A 6,223-nucleotide genomic window follows, 5' to 3' on the forward strand; every position below is an offset into this window, starting at 1 on the left:
AAAGAACAAGTTGGTGTCCCCCTCCATGTACAAAGCCAGCAGAATAGGCAGTTGAATGTTTGATGTATGATACCTGACACAAGCAGATCTGGCCAGCACAATCAGCACAGCGGGATTCAGTGCAAGGTAGAATGTGTCGGCGGCTTTTGAATATTCAGGGGCTTGTTGTGTCATCACAGCGGGTGCTGCTGGACAGGGCAAGAGTTAAACAACCCTCATATAATCCTTAAACAGTCATGAGTTCTCTGAGAGTTGTTGAACCTCCACCCAACACACACACACACACACACACACCAGGTCTGCTGAGCACAACAAGCTGTAGGCACAGCTTGAATATTCCAAATGGGTACCCCCCCTGTGCCACAGCCCACTGTGGCTTAAATAAACCCAGCAGTGTATAGCACAAGGGGCTGTTGGAGCATGCAGACTGGTCCAGGCAGAGATCGTCCCCAGCCACACTCCACCTCCTAGTAGACCAGTCTTGCCTGAGGAAGCAAAAGCACCGAAAGGTGTGCTCTATCTGATAATTGACCATGGATATGCCACAAATTCTTAAAACAGCCCACAGGAGTTGTCAGCATGTTCAACCACTTGCTCAGCCCAAGAGCCACTAGATGAGACCCTGTAAAAAGGCAGTTGCTTGTCCTGGCATCTAGTGATGCTGACAAACGCCTTTGGGTTTCGACTGAGTTGGGAGTTAACATCCCAAAGTACATCGCATTAGTGATGTCATGACTGTTTTAAAAACAAAATTGGAAGAGACAGACGAAGAGGCTACCTGGGGAAAAAGGGAGAAACAGGTCCTAGTTTACTTGTAAAGAGAGAATTTTATTTCTCACTCCTGCCTGACAAGCTACATCTGTTAAAATTCCTCCTTTGTGAAATTATCAAGGCCCTTTCCATCAGGATACCCAAGCTCTTAAAAATAAAGCAAAACTAACAGACACAGTTTGCAATGCATGGCTGTGAAAGCTGGACCATAAGGAAGGCTGAGTGCCGAAGGATTGAGGCCTTTGAACTGTGGTGCTAGAGGAGACTCCTGCGAGTCCCTTGGACCACAAGGCGATCAAACCAGTCAGTCCTAGAGGAGATCAACCCTGATTGCTCTTTAGAAGGCCAGATCCTGAAGATGAAACTCAAATACTTTGGCCACCTAATGAGAAGGAAGGACTCCCTGGAGAAGAGCCTAATGCTGGGAACAATAGATGGCAAAAGAAGAAGAGGATGGCAGAGAATGAGGTGGCTAGATGGAGTCACTGAGGCAGTTGGTATGAGCTTAAGTGGACTCAGAGGGATAGTGGAGGACAGGAGGGCCTGGAGGAATGTTGTCCATGAGGTCGCAATGGGTCGGACACGACTTCACGACTAACAACAACAACAGACACAGTAAGAGGAGAGGAGAGGAGAGGAGAGGAGAGGAGAGGAGAGGAAAGACAGGTCCCATTTGCAGAAAAATCTCTATAGACGTTTTGCAATGAGAATGTAAAAATGATGAAGGTACATAAAGACAGGGCAGGAAAATGGTACCTTCTCTACAGTTTGCCTGAGTGACTCCACATCACTTTAAAGTACGGCCACAGACATAGGCGTGTGATCAGGACCAGACAGTCCTGCCCAAAACTGTTCACTAACAGATATGTCTTGTGGTATGTGCAGAGATTTAGCTCCCTGAGATGGACACATTCAGCTCAGAAAACAGACTATAGATTTGTAAAGCAGCAGAATGCATTCTCAGCATTCAGTTCACAGCATCGCTATATCCAGAAGTGCAAGGATTGTTTGGTTTGAGGCGCTGGAGGACAGCTCCCAGCAGTGTATAACACAGCTAGGATTCACAGTGTCACAACTCTGGGACCTTGTGGTTAGCAGGGACATTGGTATCATCATGGCTGTCCAAGCAACCCTTGAGGTCTGCTTCAAGAAAGCAACACCAGTGGTAAATGCTCCCCCCACCCCTGTCCCCACAACACAATCAAACCCTGATTCTCCAGTACCAGATCCACCTCCATCATAATCAGTTAATGTTAGGCTGAATGTTACCTCATGGATTGGGAAGTTATGGATAAAAACAGGATTTCAAACTTGAAAACAACAACCACAGAGAAGTAGGAAGAAGTCCTGGGCACCTCTGCTTCTGCCCTTCCCAGAAACTGTTTTGCCATGGTTCTGCTTTACCCTTGCGGCCCCACACCCCTGAAATACACTGGCTTGGGTATGCATGAGCAAACACTGTGGAATGAAAAGCCGTGACTATCTCTAGGGAACTAAGCGGCCACTGAATGATGTATCGCCAAATGTGTTGCATAGTTCCCTAGAGATATTCATGTGTTTTTGTTAGAGATAATCATATATGGCAGTCTACATGTTTGAAAGTATGCAACATAGGGGCTACCTGTATAACCCTCCCGCTGCCCCCTTGTCCCTCCCTCATGCTGAAAAGTGCATTGGTTGTAAAAAACACCTCCCTTGTGTCAAAAAGCGATTTGGTCATAAAAACCATAGAAATCTCGAGTTGAGTCCAAGTCAAGTTGCTGATATGACTTGAATCCAACTAGGGGGCAAGTCGCTCAAGTCCCCAACACTCATAAATTGTTCCCTGTTGTATTGCAAGGTATTTGGGGGTGGCTTGACCTTAAATGGGCAACTAATACCCATCCACTCAACACAGCCGCCTGCATTTGGGCCTCTCCTTGAAAGCCCACCTATAGGAGCTGTCATGAGAAGGGCCTGCATGTCAAACGGTACTGATAGACCATGGGCTCTCATGGGCTGAGCAGGGGTCCTAGTCTGAACCCCAGTGGCACCTCTTTACAAGGACCAGATGTGTGCTCTGTTGTAGTAAGAATCTCATTTACTTATTTATTTTTAGAACTATTTCCTCACCTAGTTCGAGGTGCTTTACAAAACTAAAAATATGTCATAAACAGCATTGTATAAAAGGGGCAGCCAACAGTCAAACAGTTTAAATGCAACTGTAGGGTAGGAGTGTCATAAATCATAACAAAAACTGGCATAAAAGAGTAGAAGCGTTGTATATAATTATAGGCACACTCTCAATATGCATATACACTTATGCTTTTTAATCTCTCTTTAACATATGCATAACATCTGCCATTAAATTCTCTTTCTCTTTGTGAATGCACACACCCTTTTATCCCCAGTTAAACCACACATGATCAGAATGTGTTTAGTACTGCAGTAAAAAACACCACCCACGCCTCTTTTCCTTTACACCTGTGCAAGGGAGCCATCATCCACTTCCTCTACACTGTATAGTTCTAGCAAATACAGACTTGCAGGCTAGGCTATGCATCCCATGATGAAAAAGCTCTTTTTGTTACTTTAATTCTTTCTGCAGTTTCAGTCTAAGGATTGCTTAAAAAGATGCTTGTCAACAATATGAAACTCTATTGAGAAAAGATAGCAGCTTTCAATCCTTCTGCCCTGCTTGAGAAGACAGTATTTTTTTGCTTTTTCCTAAGCAAAAGGGAAATAGCTGGGATACCCAGAAAAAGTAGAGGACACTGACAACATTTGGCAGTTTTGTTGTTGTTTGGTTGCAAAGTCACGTCCAACTCTTTGCAACCCCATGGACAACATTCACCGGGTTCTCGCCCAGGTTCGACATCCCCCAGAGTACACCTAACGCCACAGCCACCTTCCCGGTGACCTCATCCAGTCACCTCAACCTCTGCCATCCCCTTCTCCTTCAATTGTTTCCAGCATCAGGGTCTTCTCCAGTGAGTCCTTCCTTCTCATTAGGTGGCAAAAGTATTTTTGCTTCAGATTCAGTATCTGACCTTCTAAAGAGCAGTCAGAGTTGATTTCCTTTAGGACTGACCAGTTTGATCTCCTTGCAGTCCAAGGGACTCGCAGGAGTCTCCTCCAGCACCACAATTCAAAAGCATCAATTCTTCGGTGCTCAGCCTTCCTTAAGGTCCAACTCTCACAGCCATACATTGCAACTGGGAAACCATAGCCTTGACTATATGCACTTGATGAGGCAGTGATGTCTCCGATTTTTAGTATGCTGTCTAGATTTATCATAGCTTTCCTCCCAAGGAGCAAGCATCTTTTAATTTCTTGGCTGCAGTCACCATCTGCAGTGATCTTGGAGCTTTAGAAAATAAAATCTGTCACTACTTGGCAGTATACATATCTAATAAAATAATAACTAAAACCTTAGGGGCAGAAGTTAAAAAAGAGTGTCAGAAAGAGTTCCCTGGTATTTCACAATAGCAACATGGAGCACTTGGTTCAGTTCTGGAGATAGATGTCTATAACTGCTGCATTTTGTAAGTTTTAAAATAGAGAACTATTGGATTGCGTGTCCCTAAAGCATTCTAAGGTGCAACCTGAAACCTACACAACGCCTACACAGGGCCTAAGATTGTGGCTAAATACAGATCATATGAGTTCATACATGACCTTTTCCTTCTTATCCCATCTGCTTTGTTTACATCTAGCCTGATGAAAAGTCCTGGAAAATTCAAAAGATCGCATGCTATTTTGTGGCATTTGTATTGGTTCAGTTCTAGGTGTTCCTTAACTGTGTAGATCTGGGAATTTTACTCATGGCCCCACAGGGCTTCCTTTGTTTTTCATATGCACACACATTGTCACTTCGGGAAGTGCTTGCCTCTATTGCCACCAGCTGGCAATACTAAAGTTTGTACATCAAACTTTCTCCAGGGAAGGTGCTGGCAGTTTAGTAGCCTCTTTTCCAGTGAGACTCAATGTGTAGATAGATAGGACCTCTAAGGTCCATCGTAGGTGAGGCCAATAGCCACATCTCTGAAATTTCTTCTTCTAGACAACTGCCAAGGGCAGAGGAGTTGTCTCCTTTGTCTCTGCTTGTTTAACTGCTGCAATAACACTTAGTACCCTCAAGATAGGATTGCCAAATCAGAGATTTGAGGGGGTTTTTTGCATTTAAGTATCAACATGGAAGGTACAATGGGGTAGGAGGCAATTGCAGAAGCAGGGGATGCTCTGTGCAGGTATGTAGCTGCTAACTGGTTAGGAGTGCCCTGGGCTCCATATGCACCAGTCAGTTTAACAAATTGCTGTTTTTCAGGGCTGGAATAACTGACAAGAACAGAAGGGGCCCTTGACACCAGTTAAGCATTACCTTCCGCCCCATCGCACTGGACACAGAGCCGATTTAGGGCATCACCTTGTGTTTAGACAGAAAAGAGGCCCAAAACTCCCAGCATGCCCCAGTCAGCCATTCTTGGGGCATGCTGGAAATGGTAGCCTTTTTTGCATCTAGACGTGCATATAGGATTGAGCCTTAAATAGCAAGGTTCTCTCAGTTACTGAACTGACAACTCTGCTTCCAGATGCTGGAGGTGGCTATGCTTGTTTCAAAAACACTTCATAGAAGATTTTTTAAAAGGCATGGGTGATGTTCTGTTGGTTTGCCAGTGATATCACAAGCATTGAAAGCCAATTTGATAGATATAGGGCTGGACTTGGACTTGAGCGGTCTGGGTTCCAGTCCCCACTTGGCCACAGCTGCACCTTAATTTTGTAACCTGTCAATCTTTCCTTAGCATTGCTTTAGTTTTTCTAACACTGCCCTCAAACTTTTCCTTGGCCATTTAACTTCTATTTCTTATTACCTTTTAAAAAGTGTTTAGGTGCAGTGGTTTAAACTGCTATGCTGCTGGGCTGGTTGATCAAAAGGTTGCCGGTTCGAATCTGCACAACGGGGTGAGTTCCCTTTGCTCCGTCTGAGCTCCTGCCAACCTTGCAGTTTGAAAGCATGCAAATGCAAGTAGATAAAAAGGTACTTTGGTGGGAAGGTAACAGCGTTCCATGCACCTCGGCATTTAGTTATGCTGGCCACATGACCACAGGGACTGTCTGCAGACAAACGCGGGCTCCCTTGGCTAGGAAACGGAGAGGAGCACCAGCCTCTAGAGTCAGACATGACTGGATTTAACATCAAGGGGAAACCTTTACCTTTTTAACTTGAGCCAATGCTGTTTGGAAGAGGTTTCTTTACTTCCTTTCTTGAAATTGTTTGTGACTGTGCCTTTCATTCAAGCATTCCCTATCTCTGGCTGCTTGCAACAGAATTATACCAGTTTCCCTTGGGAGTTTTCCTGAAACCCAAGGTGCATGTTAGAAAATGCTAACCTTTGACTATGGAATTCATGATCTTATGGAAAGCTATTTTCCTCCAAAATTCCCAGTATTTTAATTTGATCGACCAATT

This window comes from Varanus komodoensis, unplaced genomic scaffold, assembly GCF_004798865.1.
Source record: "Varanus komodoensis strain SLA01 unplaced genomic scaffold, ASM479886v1 scaffold1, whole genome shotgun sequence".
NCBI lineage: Eukaryota > Metazoa > Chordata > Lepidosauria > Squamata > Varanidae > Varanus > Varanus komodoensis.